The 17,808-nt window shown below is 42.1% G+C and overlaps 1 pseudogene; it reads left to right on the forward strand.

Annotated features, from left to right (window-relative positions):
• The first annotated feature begins 7,712 nt into the window (after positions 1-7,712).
• LOC145393130 (5S ribosomal RNA) lies at positions 7,713-7,833 on the forward strand (annotated as a pseudogene).
• Positions 7,834-17,808: the final 9,975 nt, after the last annotated feature.

The raw sequence follows: 17,808 nt of genomic DNA on the forward strand, positions 1-17,808 counted from the left end.
ATCACAACTTACTTATATACCATATATGATTTATTGAAAATGTAAATACAGTAAACCCTCATTATACAATGCCTCATTGTATGATATTTCGCTTATACAATGTCAAAATTTTAGTACCCTATGCCCACTATACAATGGGAACGATTTGCAACAACGATGGATCATCTGCGGCTCAGTGAACAGCGAATGTGCAAACGCAACAAAAACGTCCTCACACTGTCGGCATTAGACCACACACACTTGTCCACCGGTCCAGCCTCATTAGCTAGCCCTGCCCAGCCAGCTAGCCCAGTCTTATCGATTGGTCCAGCCCCATCAACCAGCCCCACCCAGCCAGCTAGCCCAGTCTCATCCGCCAGTACAGACTCATCAGCCAGCCCCGTGCAGCCAGCCAGCCCTGCCCAGTCAGCCAGTTCTGCCAGTGATGAGTGAGGGCTGTGAGGCCCTAACTGTCCCTTAGCCTTGGAGGGGACATCAACAATCCTATTTACTTAAGTAATAGTAAGAACTACTGTATACTGTTATTTTCATGTTTTTCCCCTCTTTATTCATTATTAATGTGTTACTTTACATGTTTAAACATAAGGATATTTCATGTATGTGAGTGTTAAGGTGTGTGAATGTGCGAGTTTAGGCAGGTCTGGGAATGTATCCCCATTGACTACATGTTATAACAGGTTCACTATACAATGGATTGCTATACGATGGGGTTTTCAGGAATGGAACCCCATCGTATAATGAGGGTTTACTATATGTTCAGTTCAAGTGTGGGTCGTCTTCTTTGAATCAGGAAATCATAACCGATGTTCAGCAGCAACCTGCAACAGGAACTATTGTTGTTGCTCACTGTGCGTGATCTTACCACTGTACTCCTCAACTGGAGCTACAGCTGGCTCTGCATTGTCATTCATCAATCAATTTCCTGCAGCGGTCTCCTGTGCTTTAACATAATCGTTAATGTCAGGGCAGGACTCTGGATCTTCTTGTAGGAACAATTTCCTGATCTGCATCTTATCTAAGAATTTGTGGGATGCATGAGTTGCGAGATCTCCAAGAGTAACTTTTCCCTGTGGAGCTGGAGTGCGTTTGAGAGGGTCAATGCCGCCCTGTTTGCTCTTCATGCCTGTGATGATCCTACACTTCTCTTCCATGGATAATTAAAGATCAAAAAGAACCAGAGAGATCAGCTCTTCAGACAGGTACCAAAGATAAGCCCCCAGTTTCATCTCCACAGCTTCTCCAATGATCTTGTTTGGGTACATACAAGCCTTTTCAAGAAGGTAGAGGTCCTAATGGGCACGTGGCATGGCATTTGGTGCAACAAACCATGCCCTTATGTAGACCCTGATGCCGAAGACAGTCAGCTTCCTCAAGGCTTCCTTCTCTTTCTTGATGAGCCTGAACTGACTATGAAAGAGCCAGATTTTGATAGAATAAATGACAGTCAGAAGTGGCAATGAAGTATGCTCGAAAGGCAGCTCCATATACCAGTTCCGTGATGTGGTGCCAACACGGAAAGTAAAACAAGTCTTTCTCAAGTTTCTGCTTGAGGAGCACACAAGCTTCAGTTTGGCGTCCTTTGTTAGAAGCTGTAGTGTCAAAACACATTCCAACCACTTGATGTGCCATTCCCCATCACTCTAGTTCAGTTACAATAGCTGCCTGGGCCTCTCCAGTCCCAGATGGAATCTTGGAAACACCACGTAGCTGGATAGCATCCCTGTTTGAGATGAGAACGGGCAGTTGCTTCATGGATTCATGGCCTGTGAAGTCATCAAGCAGCTTACCATCCCAGTGAATGACAAATGGGCCTTTAAAAGAAAAACTCTCCTTGATCATGAGAGCAGCTGCCGACCGATGTCAATCTCTGAATTGCTCGACACTGGACTGGCTGATGGCCTACTCCAACACATCATGGCCAAGGCTTTTAACCCTCTCTGCAAGGATGTACGGGGCACTACAATCACTGACATTTGTTCTGTCAAGTGCAACAGCGACACCAGGGCTCATGACCAACTTTGATGCGCGCAGTCAGTTGGGAGCCGATGTACTTGTACTGAGCTCCCCACTATCACCATTCTCAGCTTCACTAGTGTCTTCAGTACTGGAGGAAGAGGACTCCAGTTGCCCTGTAGTGTTCACCTCAGTTGCCCGACAAGCGACACATTCTCTGTACTTTTCATACTTCAATCTCCTTCGCATAGTAGCTTGCTGTCTTTGAACCAAAGCAAGGTTGACGCTTGCTATGGACTCTCCGCATCCTGGTTCATGCTGGGCCTTGAGGATTTCCTTGTCCTTGGGGATGCTTATGAGGTTGAGGGCACTTTCACGGGCCATGCTGAACAGATTCTTCATCGACAACCTGAAGTCCTCTTCATATTTAAGCTGTTGTCTGCCATGCCTCTTGGAGCTCTTCATTAGGTTCTGCCACTTTGCACAGAGCTTCTTCAACTTCTCCACTGAATATCCACTTTGTGGGGATACAGGCATGTTAGTAAAATTCTTCAGCTTGAACCACGACTTGCTGGACAGTTTCACCACATGCATCTTTTGGTTCAGGTGGAGATGGCAGAAATTAGAAAGAACTTTTCCATTTGCAGGCAGTTTAACACCAAGCAGACTATTCTGCCTGGGCTCTAACATGTATGGAGGCTCCCACTTTTTCCGTGTTAATGTACAATTTGTAATACAGGCAACCCCCTTCCCATTTCGTGGGGGTCAGGGAACGCAGACCTCCTGTAAATTAGGAATTTCCGTGTAATTTTGATACACCTCTCAAAATGCCCCAGTGGTAGCCTATAGCCCCTGCAAACCCCTAGAAATCATCACAGGAACCTAAAACCACACAAAAATATACTATACTGTACAGTACATTATACAATTAACTTCAATTTTTAAAAAATAACCTGTTAATGGGTATGATTATATAAGGGCTAATTATGTTGTTGCCGACAGCCATCGACACAGCAGCAGTGAGCACAGACTTAAAAAACCATATCTGGGACCAGAAAACACCATAAAATATCACAAATATATACTGAAATACTGTAGAAAAACTTTAATAACAAACAAGCATTTAATGGGTATGGCTAAAATAAGTTAGGACAAACTATTTTTCTATCTATCCATTCCCAGACGCCTTAATCCCTTATACGGGGTGGCCACAAACATATCGCCTCCACGTCACCCTGTCCCCCACCATTTCACTGCCCTGCTGCCAATTCACCTTCCCCCCTCTGTCATATACCTCTCCACTCCATACCTCCATCTCATCTTTGGCCTTCCCCTCCCTCTCTCCCCTTCCACCTCACCCACATACACTCTCCTCATCAGTCTCTCACTCTCCATCCTCTCCACATGGCCAAACCACCTCAGTGTGTTACTCTTAATGCTTCCTATCACATCCACATCCACACCACAATGCTCCTTCACATCCTCATTTGTCAGTCTGTCTCTCCATGTGACTCCACAGGCTCCTCTCAAATAACTCATTTCCACTGCTCTCACTCTTGACTTGTGTCCCCCCAGCAACGTCCAAGCTTCACTTCCATATGTCAGAGTTGGTATCACAATACTGTAGTGTAATAACTTTTTCACTTCCATGCTCACTTCTCTGTTTCTTATCACTGCTTTCAAGGAACCAGCAATCTTTCTTCCTTGTTGTACCCTTTCAAGCACTTCACCCTCCAAACTTCCATCCTTACTCATCACACTACCCAAGTACTTAAATGTACTCACATTTTCCATTTCCCCACCATCCAACCTCACTGTACAGTCATCAGTCGCTGCAAGCCTGCTTATGTGATGCGGGTCGTTTTGTCTGGCAATGGTGTATGGGAACTAGTTGCCACACAGGCTTTTATATGCTTTAAAGACGTGTTTGTAAGAGTTAATACTATAAATCACCCAGAATACAATATTCTTTATATCTGATTAGCGTAAAAATGAGCAAAATACGACATATGAATGTTGTCGAATGGTGAAACTCCCTGTTCTCTCCCTTGTATCCATCCCTTGTCCCTCCCCACCCTCCCCTCCTCCTTCCCTCTCCCGTTATCCTTATCTCCACTCCTCTCTCTCTCCGCCCTGTCTACCTTATATCACCCACAACGCTAATCTAAGTAATAAACCGCACTCTTCTCTATTTCTTGTCTAAACCTGTAACCTTTTTGCTCCTCAACATTCGAGAGTTTCATGCCATGCAACAGTCTCTTTCTCCCACTTGTTACTCCACACATGATGCAGCAGTTCGAAACATTAGTGTTTCTGATACTGCTTCGTGATTCAGTGACAGTATGAGGAGAATGGGAACATTTTCCTAGGGAAGAGAGAGGGCAAGAAGTAGGAGGAGTGGGCACAAATGTGTTTAATTTTGCCTATTGATATAATAGGCACAGGCTCTCTCAAACAAATACTAGCAAGGAATACATCACAAGAACGAGACCTCAATGTTCCTGTATCTCCCGGCTGTTGGTAGTGACAAAGGGTGGAGAACAGAAAGACAACTGGAGAGCAGTGGGAAGAAGACGAGGAGGGTAAGAATGGGACTAGAACAGGAAGGAATATTGATAATAAACCTTGGATATAGTTGGTAGTACTGCAAGCAACTGGGAATAAGGCAGACTGGGTTTAGAAAACAGTCGAGAGAATTGCGATGCGCCAATTGGGTTAGTGCTGTGGATAAATGAATGAAGGTAGAGAGGGTGGGGAGAGGAGACAGAGGCAAGGCATGAAAGTCAGTGAGGGGTAGGAAGGAGAGGGAGGGGTGGGGGGAACATCAGGAGGAGTAAGGGGGAGAGATGGGAAGGGAGCTTACACACTGTTATAATGAAGAATACCAGAGTATTACGCTCATACATCGTTCCATAACATTGTCAACTCTTGCACTATGTTACGCTAATCAATTACAGTATACAGAGAATTGTATTCTAGGCAGTCTCTGGTACCACTTTTGAAAAACACATCATTAAAGTGTATAAAAGTGTATGTGGCAATTCATCCCTTTACACTGTTGCCAGACAAAAGGACTCGCATCACACTAGTAGACTTGCAGCGAATTTATGCTGATGACTGTACATTCACTGACCTCACCTCTCTCTAAGACCATAACTTTACTCTTCCCTACAATCACCTTTAAATTCCATTTCTTACACACTCTCCCAAACTCATCCACCAAGCCTCGCAGCTTCCCTTTGTCTTCACTTAACAAGACAGTATCATCTGCAAACATTACAGGGAGCTTCCAAACACTGCCCTCTCTCATTAGGGCCACTTCAACATCCACTGCCCTACCTTGAATCTCTTTTATAACCCCATCCGTGTACAGATTGAACAACCATGGAGACATGACACATCCCTGTTTCAACCCAACCTTCAAATAGAAAAACTCACTCAGTTGACTATCCACATGCACGTCAGCCTTAGCACCCTCATACATACTCTTCACAGCATTCAACAACTTCCCATCTACTCCATATATTCTTAATACTTTCCACAATCCTTGTCTATCCACCCTGTCATATGCTTTCTCCAAATCCATGAAGTCCGCATACTTCTTTCCCTTCTCCAGACACTTTTCCACTAAAGATCTAAGAATGAATATCTGATCTACACAACCTCTTCCCTTCCTAAAGCCTCCCTGTTCTTCTCCAACTAATTCCTCTGTTATTTCCCTATCTCTGTTAATAAGCATCCTACCGTACACTTTTCCTATTACACTAAGAAGACAAATGCCACTACGATTACCACACACTTCTTTTTCCCCTTTCCCTTTGTACAAGGGAATAATTATACCTGACTTCCAGCCATCTGGGACTTTACCTTCCTCCCAGGCCAATCTGCACATCTTCCACATCCATTCTACTACTATCTCTCCCCCATGCTTCAGCATTTCACCACACACTCCATCAATTCCTGCGGCTTTCCCCATTTTGACTTTCTTCAATGCTTCCACAACTTCCATCCTACTGATTCCTTCCTGTCTTCTCCCAGCCATTCCCCAGCCACTAATACTCACATTACTTTCATTCATTATGTTCAACGATTCCTTAAAATGTTCTCTCCATCCGCTCACTTTTTCTCCCTTCTCAACTAGTAATCTACTATTTTTATCTTTCACTCCCCTACTAACTTCACTGCCACCCTGTCTGACTCTCTTTACCTCTTTCCAGAATATTTTCTTACATTCCCTCCACTTGACACTCAAATTCCTTCCAAATTCCTCATCCACTCTCTTCTTACACTCTCTTACTAATCTTTTCACCTCTCTCTTCCTTTCTACATATAACTCTCTCTTCTGTCTCTCAACTTCTTCCACACCCCTATTTCTCATCCATCCATTACATGCTTTCTTCTTTTGTGCCACAGCCTGTCTCACCTCTTCATTCCACCATGCTGTTTCTTGCATCCCCTTTTGTCTTTTCTTCACCCCACACACCACCTCACATGCTGCACATATTTCTTCTGTGAATATCTTGCACACACCTTCCATGTCCCCCATATGCTCCAATTCATATTTCCCAATCATTCCTCCACTTCTCTCTTATATTCTGCCTTTTTCTCATCCTCTTGTAACCTTTCCACTCACCTTACATCTATTCCTTTCCCCCATCCTTCCCTTCTTCTATTTCTCCATTTTAGTTGGACCTTGAGTCTGACCACCACCAAGTGGTGGTCAGAAAGTCCACTCCCCCAACCTCTGTATGCTCTTGCATCCATTACACATCTTTGCATCCTATCATCCACACACACATAATTAATCATTGCCTTCCTTTCAATCAGTTCACCATCCACCCTTCTCATCACCTGCCATGTATACCTGTGGATCATTTTGTGCCTGAAGAGGGTATTGGCTATCACCAACCCCCTTCCAGCACAAATGTCCACTAAAGCACTGCCATTCTCATCTATCTCAGCAGGCACACCCCACTCACCAACTAGTCCATCCACCTTCACATTCCCTACTTTACCATTCATATCACCAATCAAAAACACTCTCTCATTCCTTTCAAACTATTCCATGCACACTTCCACATTTGTCCAGAACTCTTCTCTCACTCTGCTTGCACGATCTTGCATTGGTGCATACACGCACACAATCGCTCAAATTTGTAGTCCAACTTTCAGTCTTACCCACACAATCCTTGAACCAACTGATCCATACTCTCTTATATTCTCCTTCCATCTGTTCATCTGTTACTCACAACAATACACAATCCTTCTTTTGCTCTCTCATTCTCACCTACTCTTGCACATATTCCCCATCCATACTCCCATTCTCTCACACTCTCACCTCTCCATTTAGTTTCAGTTAATCCACATAGATCCACTTTCGCACCCTCAAAGCACCTGGACAATCTCACCCTCTTTCACTTCATCATTTGCACCCCTTACATTCCAGGTCACCATCCGTGTCATGTCCTTTGTACAGTCCTTAGTCGTCATCTTTTGGTCAGTCCTGGTCCGAGGCTTCTTGTTCGTATTTTTAGTTAGTTGTTTTCCAGGGAGGGGCACTAACCCTCCGCCAACCCACTTGCTGTCATGCAGGGAACATGTGTTGACTGGTTATAAGGTTACCACCCAGCGTTGTAAATTATTTCCTGGTTTACAGGAAATCATTTGGCTTGCCACTCGATGTAGAGCTACCCTAAAAACAGGGTACCACTATATTAAATGGGTGGATGATGGGCACCCCCACCTACCAATTAAACTATTTTTACTAGGCCATACCACGTTGAGTACACCGCTTCCCATCCGATCAGCGAAGTTAAGCAATGTTGGATCTGGTTAGTACTTGGATGGGTGACCGCCTGGGAACACCAGATGCTGTTGGCATCCCTACGTGTCAAGTGGGGTTGGTGGAGGATTAGTGCCCCTCCCTGTAAAACAATTAACTCTAAGCCCCTGGCCACCCCGTTTGGGATACATGGCGTCTGGCAATGAATGAATGAATGAAAAATCCTCGTACAAGCGAGGGCCATGAATTTCGGGCCTGTGAATTTGGGGGGTTGCCTGTAATCATTTGGTTACTGAATGACTTGAGAAAAAATTATTACTGTACAGTAGGTATAATGACCAATATGCAATGTCACAACACGGATCCCAAACACGTTACATCAGCTTGTTCAGCCGATCATGGTTTCTCCGCTTGAACTCTCAGGGTGCGCACATACAGCCAGGACACAAGATCGGTTCCAGCTAGACTGTATATACTGTATGCTGTGCAGTTTCTCCAGGTACCATGCTGATTCATTATGACTTATGAGTTGGGGCACTCGGAGTTCTCAAAGTTGAAGAAGAGAGTGCTTATAATAGGATAATGATCATCACACTTCGGGTAATTAGAGTGATGCAACACATGTTGCAGGCCAAATTAAAGAGTGGCACGTTTGTCCAATGAAAGCTTAAAAAGGAATCCAATCATGGTATATAATCTACAGTAGTTGCAGAGTTAGTTCTGGCAGGTGTTCCCCACCCCCCTCCCTCCTGCTGGCCAGAATATGAAAACTCCACTACTCAAAGCCATCCTCTGTGCTTCCCTCAGGCTGGAAACAGACCAAAATTTGCCACAGTAAACATTAAGAGCTCCTTCACAAGTCTGCTCTGTAATCCAATACCTAAAAATGCATGGTCCAGAAGTTATATTGAAATTTCATCAGAAATTTAGGAAATGCTGAACTTTAGTCCTACTGTGCAACCCCTAAATAAATACATATCTTCATAAAAATTTGTCATGTTACGTTGTGTCCATTACCCGTTGCGTCCCGCTGACGTATGGATACATCACTACGTTTTGTCACGATGACACCCGATGATGTACCCATATGTTTTGCAATTGCGAGTCTGTCATTTGCACATTTTTCAAATTTCGCACGTGATTTTTGGTACGTATACACGGGACACCTTTCTCTACCTGCTGCCAGGTGGTGGGGGGGACACTGCCGTACCCCACGTGACCTCCCCCCCCCCACGACATTGTCTCGGCAACTCACCTGTTACCAGTGACCTGGCCAGTAAAGACATGTCGCACCACGGTATGAAATTCAAGGCGAGAGTGATTCCCCAATCGATGACGATGTGGACGACAAAGATTACGTGGCACCTGAGGAAGAAATGAGCAGAAGTGATGAGGCGGTAACGTCGCCAAGGAAGGTGCAGTATGTTGATGTGTTCAGTGAGTGAAACAAAGCTTTTATCACCTATATTATTGTGTGAAAACCAATATATTCTTGTACTACATATAAATTTGTACCAAATGAACAAATAGCTATTCTGAGTGGTTTGCAATAGTTACCGCTACATAGAAAACGCGACAGCTGCAGCGCGGCTCCAAAGAGCACGGTACCAGGCGTTTTAAAAGTCACCTGGTTAAACCACTTCTAAGCCCAGGTGAGCACTTTTGGGAGCATTTTCCAATGTTTCTCATAAAAAGCGGAAGTTTTAGCCAAAAATTTTTTTTTTGAAAATCTGCCGGAATTGGATGGAGTCAGTGGTAAAAAATCGGTCGGGATGCAGCAGGTTAAAACAAAATGAGGGGTTGGGAGACTCAACTTTTAAATTTTCATTTTTTTAAGAACCATCCCAATACTGTGTGTATATATATATATATCCATCCATCCATCATCCAATCCTACATTGCCCCATGAGGAGCATAGGAGCCCAGGGCTAGGCAGTTGGTCCTGACATTTAAGATGAGAGTGACCAGCCTCACTCATCCCTGAGTGGCATTACATGAGCAATCAACCACAACCATCCCTTGGATCTAAACCTTCACCGGCTCAATCCGATTGGAGCGCAATAATTACCCACTAAACCACCACGTGCCAAAATTTGGTTATATGGTTACCACCCAGCGTAGTAAATGGTTTCCTGGTGCACAGGAAACCATTTGACTTGTCACTCAGTGTAGAGTCACCCACAGGCTGAAGGAAGTGGAAAGAATGAAGGAAAGAAAGACAGAAGAGGGGGTGTAAAGTCACCCGTAGGCAGAAGGACAAGGAAAGAATGAAGGAAAGAAAGACAGAAGAGAATGGAAGGAAAGAAGGATGGAGAGGAAAGGGCAGACACCCGAGAGCTGCACTACATCGAGTGAGTGGATATATATATATAGATAGATAGATAGATAGTATATATATATATATATATATATATATATATATATATATATATATACACACACACAAATTAAATGTTCTGGTTCTCCATACCACACGCTCCTTCCCTTTCGTAAGGCTCAGCTGCCCTCCTGATTATTACTACTAGTTTGCTATCTCCTGTCTGGGACTTTCTAGGAGGAAGCAAGGTTGGGGATAATGATGTCACCACCCTTCAGTTTCAGTAGGACTTTCTGTGCTTTTTCTCTTCCAACCTGCCATAACAGATGTTCCTCTCAAAACATGTGTTTTCTCTTTCCAATATTCCAGCTCTTACATGTTTTACATTTACAGGTCCTTATGATACCTCACAGCATTTCATTTTTGCCTCACTTGAAGGTACCGAAATATCATCCGACCCTCAGTTTCCCACACTTCTCTCCATTATCTTCTTAGATTACAGTATTTATTGCCCCCCAAAATAATTTCTTGCCACCTAAAATTGTATTACAGTTGTCCAACTCACATTTCATCCTTTCTCCTTTTCCAGCTGTGAACATTCCAGTTAACTTTTGTCATTTCCTTATGCACTTCTCTCACAATGACACTCCTGTTTTGACCACACATCACATTTAATTCTTTTTCTTTGCATCATCGTCTGGTGGCACGATTGGTAGAATTCCCTGGCCAAAGTGCACTGTGTTCTAGGCACTGCAGTCCAAGTCCATGAGATGGCCAGACCTTTTCTATCACACAGATACTACCACAGGCGTAGGTTGGCCTCCCACCCTTAAATGTTCTGGATTACAGTAGCCTTGCCATGGGCCCCTATGCTCAGAAGTGGAGAAAATGGGATTTGGCAGTTATTTACATCACATCTCTCAGTTCATTCATAGAACCTTTGCAGTGGCAGTATCATAGCCAATGAGGTAAATGCAAGTTGTGCTGCTGTGCAAAGCTCACTCATCTGCTTTGTCATTTATTGTTGTGAAAAGTTACTGTATTAGCAACTACCCCCACTCTTATCTGTATTATGTAGGGTAACCTGTCCCCACCTTCATGTAGTGTGCATCATTAGTACACTTAGTGTCTGTGCAAGTGGTACCAATGGGGAGGGTGCTGTGTAACATCTAGCACTTTTCTTTGTATTCTTTTGTTCTTTTCTCTTTCTTGTCTGTATCCTTTCTTTGTGGTGTCTGTAAATTTCAACATTAGTGCTGGATTATCCAGGCAACTCAATGGACTTGCCATGACTGATAAGATTCAATGCCTGGGGTGCAGAAGTAGCAAAGTCAGTCAAGGTGCTGAACTGTTGGAACTGCGGTAACTGGGATTACACACATGCGTAGGCCTTGAGGACGATGATTACAGTTTCATAACAGGCAGCCCATAATCCAATGGTAATTTGGTAGCAACAATGTGGGTACTGCCAAGCTGGTATGGAGACTGACATTGCGAACAGGGTCAAGGTTCTTTCCAGAGATGCTCTTAACAGTTTTTGGAAGATATATCTTTTAGGTTTTGGAAAACAGGATCAAAGCTATTAAGGTGACTTCCCATGAACCCTTAACATAGGATCAGCACTACTGAGGTGACTCCCCATGAACCCTTGACATCATTTACTGACATCTTGAAACAAGAACTGAGGGAGCTGCGGATGGAAAGGGATGATCCCATCAACAAACTGAGTTGTCACAGGACATAACATAGCCAACAAGTACTGGTACTGAAACCAAAGGATGGCAGTGAGAATGATAAGGCTGGGTTGTCTGCAAGTACTGGAGATGTGGAGAGAGCATGAAGTCTATTCCATTTAATGGCTGTAGAGAAACAAGATCAGGGACCCTAATTGTTAAGCTGCCCACAGAAAGAGCTGAGGCAGATGCTAGCACAGCAGTGAAATCATGTTTTGGTCCTGATGCTATTTGCTGAATATCTGAACTGAAGAATATGTTGTCAATGATGTCTGTGACTGGTCTTTCTTTTCAGGATGACACTGACATTGTTCCATGCATTTTAGATATGAACAGCAAAATTAAGATATTCACTATAAGAATTAAGAATGATCCTAAAAGTGCCATCTTCTCGATGTCTCTTAATGTGCACTTCCTTATTGCAGAACAGGGCATTTATGTCTATGTAGGTCTTATAAGATGCTGTACCTTCAACAGATTTTGGGTTACACAGCATCACCACTGTCAGGGTCTTGGTCACACATCTTGGATGTGGACTTGAAAAAGTGATGAACTCATATGTGTTTCAATGCTGGAGCCCACAAATACTGACTGGCAACAAACTTTCATATGCATAAGCAGCTCTTCCTAAGGGCATCGAGAAGCTGTGGCTCCAGCTGATGTCTCATTTTGCATCAAGTAATGTTCACTTATGGTCTCCGACAGGAATACATTAATTGAAAACACTAATTTTATCCTTTTAAAAAACTGACAACCTTCCCCGTGTATTAATAAAAACTCAATTTTCTAAACATTTGGTCCATGTGGAAAAGCTAAAGTTCTTGCCAATACGTTTGCCAGAAATCCTACCTTAGAGGAAGTCAGTCAGAACATTCCTGTACTATAACATGATGCTCCTGAAATTGCCCCACCAAAGATACAGACTAGGTACATAAAACCTATCCTAGACAATTTACCAGCCAACAAAGCTCGAGGTCCAGATGGAACTCTTCCAATCATTTTGAAAAAGTGTATCTCAGAACTTGCTCTTGTTCTACTAAATTATTCAGACTATGCAAACATACTCTTTTTTCATTCATTCATCATCTAATTCTACATTGCCTCATGAGGAGCCTAGGAGCCTGGGGCTAGGCAAGTTGGTCCTGACATTTAAGATAAGAGTGACCAGCCTCACTCATCCCTGAGTGGCATTATGTGAGCAATAAACCCTAACCACCTCTTGGATAATAAACCTTCACTGGCTCAATCTGACTGGAGCTCCATTATTACCCATTAAACCACCAGGTGCCAAAATTTGGATATATGGTTACCACCCAGCATAGTAGTTTCGTGGTGTACAGGAAACCATTTGGCTTGTCACTCATTGTAGAGTCACCCACAGGCAAAAGGAAGAGGTAAGAATGGAGGCAAGACAGAAGTGGGAGTGTAAAGTCACCTGTAGGCAGAAGGACAAGGAAAGAATGAAGGTAAGAGAGACAGAAGAGGATGGAAGGAAAGAAGGATGGAGGAGAGGAAAGGGCAGACACCTGAGAGCAGTACTACATCAAGTGAGTGGATGGTGAGCACTCCTTTCATTCCATCAGTCTTGGAAAGAAACCTACATGCACCCAATTTCAAATACAGGAAGTTCATCTGATCCCTCCGAGTACATATCAAAAGCTATCGCAAACTTCTCTTGGAAAAGTATTTGAGATTGTCATTAATAAGTACAATGTTAAATATCTTGCATCCAACAACTAGTGACAGACAGTATGATTTTTGTCACAAAAGATCCACTATTGATATACTCAATCTCTTTACTCAAACCATCCATCAGTCAAATGTCTAACATGCAGTACCCTTGACATTTCTAACGCTTATGACACAGTGTGGCACTGTTCCCTGCTATGCAAGTTCCCTTGCTATGACCTATCATCTTTTGTCTGACTACTGTATTTCCTCATATCTCAGCAACAGAAAGATAAGAGAACAGGCAGATGATGTACATTTCAGTTTTCACTTAATTAATGCCGGCATGCCACAAGGAGCAGGCCTCGCTTGAACCCTGTTCCTCATTCATATTAATGATCTTTTGTCTGTCGCCCATAATTCCATTCACTCATATTCAGATGACTCAATGCTTCACAGCTCCTTCACTTAAATATCTATTCACCAAGTTTTATATCTCTAACTCTAACCCCAGCACAGCACTCTCCTTAAAATCATAATTACCCAAGATCACTGAATGGGGACAAAATAAGTATGTCTCATTTAATGTTACAAAAAACAAATATACCTGGTCTACTAATAAGCAGGTATTATCTGTTCCCTACATTACTTTCAATACAACCTTATTCCAGTCTCTAAAAGTACTGAATTTCTAGGTGTTTTGCTTAACAACACCCTTAGTTGGACCTCTTATGTTAGATCACTTGCTAAAAACCGCCTCAAAGAAACTTGGATTACTGTACAGAATCCGTAACTTCTTCACTGACAAGCAGTTAGCTGTAACTTACAAGTCATGTGTGCTCTAAGCCTGAGTATTGCTCACCCATGTGGAGTGGATGTGGGGAAGTTGCATTAAAACAACTGGGCAAAATGCACAACAAAGCCTGACAGTTACATATGAACTACCTCCGCTACAAGTAAGACAGAACATTGCCTCCCTTGCATTATTTTACAAATACTTTTATGGCAAATGCTCAAAGTTGCAGCCATGGTGCTACCTCTCTATGTCTTCCTCAATGCTATATGGGCAACTAGTTGCATTTATGATTTGACTGTCACACTGCCAGATTGCAGAACTTCTGCCTATCAGAGTTCATGAATTCCCAGAACTGCTTCTCATTGGAAGCTGCTTCCTCAGATTACTTTCCTTCCAAACTTCAAGCCACAGCAGTCAGTCAATCAGTTATTGATTTTTTATGATTGGAGGAAACCTGTAATCTGATCTATGGATTATTATTATTTTTTTTTTGTTTTTCCTTTGTCATTTTCGTCTGTAAAAAATAAATAAATAAAAAATAAATAAGTTAAACTATATTAGCAAACTCCTAAATAAACATAAGCTTGACATTTTGTGTCCGACTGAAACTTCATTGTGTGAATGTGATATTAACACTGTTTGCAGCGCTTTGCCTGTATTTCCTGATGCCTATGATCTCCAGTCTTTCAAACGCAGTGTGTCCAGGCATCTCGAAATGAATGGATCTTGAATTTGTCTCTCTCTTGTATTTTGTTGTTCTCTTGGAGGGAACTCTTACTGCAGGCTCATGGCCTTTGGTTCCTTCTTCCTTGCATAAAAAAAAAAAAAAAAAAAAAAAAAAAAAAGTGTTCAAGGCCTGCTGCTGACCATCCAGGCGGAGGTGTAGCACTCAACTATTCTAAGGTGCAAATGTTTCTACCAAAAATTCTTACTTAATTCCATCTTCATTTGAATTTATGGAAGTACTGTATTAGTAAACTTCCATTAGCAAACTATCAGATTTGCGACTGTATTGACCAGACCATCTTGTCACAGATTAAGACTTTAAGGGGGGATTTTGGCCAGTTTCTGGTAGCACTTTCTCTGAAATCTGGTGTACTGATTGTGATGATTTCAGTTATTGGATTGACAACCCACAGTTGAAACCCTTTTCTTTGGCATTCCTTGAATTCACTGACCAGAATAATATTTTCAATCATATGTAGCAAGCGACCCACATCACGACATATGTCCTCGATCTGATCTTATCCCTGTTGGTTGCAGTCGCATAATGGATGTGGAAATTGATTCCAAAGTCTCTGACCATGCTTTGATTACTTTCAGGTTTGAATTCCCGAAACCCCCTTATGAAATAAATGATTATAAGGTTTAGAAATGACAAGAATACTGACTATCACTCGATGTTTTATGAAGCTGATCAGCACTTAAACAAAACTGATTCTTCTGATTCTTCTTCAGACAACTGAGTGAATACTGTACAGTATACTGTATATAATAATGGGCTTGGGTCTATCTTTAACCATCACTGTCCTGAAGTAGTAAAGACAATCATTATATGTGTTAATTCTCTGCAGTATGGTCTATCTAGCAATTCTTTGCATAATAGTAGTGCAGGATATGAATGGCACTTACACTGGACTGAATAGAATCGTCTGCATTGTGTGTTGGTGATAAGGGCTATTGTCTATACCGCAAAAATAAAAAAGGTTAAGTATTATTAAGATAAAGTTGACTTATGTGGTAACAATATAAAACAGGCTGGGTGCAATTATGGATAATCTGATCGGTCAGAAGAATATAAATGATGAACCAACTTTTTGTACCTGATGCTCAACTGGCTTCCAATTTTGCTTCAGTCTTCATGACTAACATATCTTGCATACAAAGTGAATTAGACAATGCTTCTTTCATTGAGGGATTCAGTTGAATTCCAATCACAATGCATAAGAGGCCACCTGCTTTTCATTATTTCATCCACTGGATGTAAACAAAGTTAAATGTTACAGCACAAATGGTAATACAACATAGTGCCCACTTGATCCATTAAGTGTCACAGTTGCCAGATATGTCAGAACATGCAGCAGACTTTACTTGTAAAACAGTAAACAGATGCTTCCTAGAAAAGAACTTTAGTCTGAGAAATAGGCTTTGCTCTGGCCCCTACTTAAGAAACCTGGTCTCAATGTTGACAGCCTGTTAAACTATTGTTCAGTCTCCAACTTGTCATTTTTGTCCATGATTCCTGAGTGAGCTGTACTACATAAACTTACACCATTTCTGAAATGGAACAGTTATCCCTCCAGTTCAGTTGCCATATAGTACAATAGTGAGAGCATGTTAACCTGTCATCTTGTACCTATCTTGTCATTATTGTCCAAGAGTACTGAGAGGGCTGTGCTAGAGCAACTCATACCATTACTGAAAATGAACAAAGTTGTTCCTTCAGTTCTGCTGGCATATAGTACGATGCTGAAAGCATGTTAAACTATCGACCTGTCTCCAATTTGTCATTCTTGTCCAAGACTGCTGAGTAAGCTGCAGAAGATCAGTCCACACCATTACTGAAGTGGAAAAAAAAGAGTTGTTTCTCCAGTTCAGTTGGCATAAAGGGAATACCACTCAACTGAAACTGGACTAATGCATCCTTACAACTTGGTTCTGAACACATGCTGTGGGATGTCCTCTCTCTTGGTTCTGTTGGATCTTTCTGTGGCTTTTGACACAGTAGATCATGAACTACTGCTAAATGGCCTGCATTTTTATAGTGTCCATGATGATGCTCTTTCACTCCTTAAGTCGTATCTATCCGACAGATCTGAGAGAGTAGTTGTGGACAACACTTACTTGTGCTCAGTTCCCCTTCTGTTTGGGGTTACCCCAGGATTTATTATAGATGCCTAAAATGTTTCCCATTATCTTTAGGCTGATGACACTCAGCTTTATGTTAAGACGACACATATCAATTACTGTATACCAAGAATAAACTGGAACCCCTGATGACTGATTTTAAAATCTGGATGGCAAAAAAAGAAAAGAGACTTAAGGTGAATGATGGTAAAACAGAAATCATCATTATCTGAGGAAACAGGAGGAATGGTGATGCTGATAATGCCCTGACTCTGAAGACTGGTGAGTCAACCTCATTCAGCTAGTTCTGGTTGAAAATTGGGTGTATATCTTAATTCAAATTTAAATTATAAAGAACATATTTATCAAGTTGTCGGAGGTTGTAATGTGTACATCAGAAACCTTAACTCTGTCACACAGCTGCTGAACAGATGCTGCTTCTTAACACTGGTCCATGTTATGGTCTTGTTTTGTGTCGTGTTGATTATTGTAATTTGTTAAGGATTGGCCTCCCAAGTAATATTTTAAAAAAGGCTCATTCTGTGTTGAATAAGACTGCAACACTTATCTCTGGCCTCCCCCTAAGAGCCCTGACCATCTCATATTTAACTGACTTACTAGTACACTGGTTGCTAGTATAGGCTAGCATCGAGTTTATCTTATCACTTTCAAGGTTCTTAAGTTTAGGAACTAAAGTCTCCTGCTAAGTTGT

The sequence above is a fragment of the Coenobita brevimanus genome, chromosome 23 (assembly GCF_032717465.1).
Source record: "Coenobita brevimanus isolate Jiangsu-jjx chromosome 23, ASM3271746v2, whole genome shotgun sequence".
NCBI lineage: Eukaryota > Metazoa > Arthropoda > Malacostraca > Decapoda > Coenobitidae > Coenobita > Coenobita brevimanus.